Raw genomic sequence first — 296 nt, 5'->3', positions numbered from 1 at the left:
CTATCATATACACAGCTCTGATCAAACTTGCAAGAAGTGAGAACTTTTTTTTTTTCCCTCTAATTTTCTGCAATCTGGCTCACACCAAACCTACTTTCTATGTTCTGTCTCTGTATTGCCCCCCCCCCCTTCTCTCACTTCCTGAAAAGAATAGTTGCGAGTCTTGGAGTTTTCACTTCTAACATCCGAATCTGCATGTCGTCTCACAAATAAGAGCAAGAACCATTTAACCATGTACATGTACGTGTACATGTATATTGTTAAATGGTTCTTTCTCTTATTTGCGAGACGACTAT

Source organism: Penaeus monodon, chromosome 33 (genome assembly GCF_015228065.2).
Source record: "Penaeus monodon isolate SGIC_2016 chromosome 33, NSTDA_Pmon_1, whole genome shotgun sequence".
NCBI classification, from domain to species: Eukaryota; Metazoa; Arthropoda; class Malacostraca; order Decapoda; family Penaeidae; genus Penaeus; species Penaeus monodon.
The sequence above is the reverse complement of the archived record's forward strand: the minus strand, read 5'-3'. Positions refer to the sequence as shown.